This window comes from Octopus bimaculoides, chromosome 12 (genome assembly GCF_001194135.2).
Source record: "Octopus bimaculoides isolate UCB-OBI-ISO-001 chromosome 12, ASM119413v2, whole genome shotgun sequence".
Taxonomy (NCBI): domain Eukaryota; kingdom Metazoa; phylum Mollusca; class Cephalopoda; order Octopoda; family Octopodidae; genus Octopus; species Octopus bimaculoides.
Genome location: NC_068992.1, coordinates 21,802,984 through 21,803,978, shown reverse-complemented (window position 1 = coordinate 21,803,978; position 995 = coordinate 21,802,984).

The window sequence follows — 995 nt, the reverse complement described above, 5'->3', positions numbered from 1 at the left end:
ATATATATATATATCATCATCATCGTTTAACGTCCGCTACACACACACACACACATATATATTTTATATATACATACATACGTACACACACACACATATATACATATACATATATATATATATACATACATACGTACATACACACGTGCACACACACACATATATATATGTGTGTGTGTATGTATACATGTATATGATATATATATATGTGTGTGTATATATATATTTATACAAACACAAACACACACACATTCATCAATCTATACACACACACACACACACACACATATTTGTCCTCCCGTAGTGAATGGGAAAGCTAGATGGCTTAATGGAATACATTCCTATATAAATATATAGAAACAATTTTTTGCATTCACTCACACACACACACACACACACACACACACACACACACACACACACACACACACACACACACACACACACACACACACACACACACACACATACCCACACACAATTGTTCTGGTAGCAATAATGACGATAATAATGAAAACAGCTTCTTTTGTACACTTAAAGTGCCATTCCAATAGAAAGAGTGAAATGGTTGGCCTTTGGCCATTAGTCACATTCATTGACAGAGGAGCAGCTCTGAAAATAATTTTCCAAGGAATGAGAAGCTGTGACATTCATGCTTTTACCAATGGGATTATTAGCTGAGTAAGTGAAATATTTATTATCGCCAGAAATTGTAAATGGGATGCCAGACTCAGATGCTTACAATACCTGTATTTTGGCATTCCATACATACATACATACATACATACACATGTGTGTGTATGCATGTGTGCATGTGTGTGTGTGTGAGTGTGTATGTGTGTGTGTGTAAGTGTGTATGTTTGGGCATGCATGTGTGTATGTATATATATATATATATATATATTTATATATATATATATATATATTACAGAAAATAAAGTAAATTTCGAATGTGGGATAGCTATGAAAACACCATCATCATCGTCATCATCATC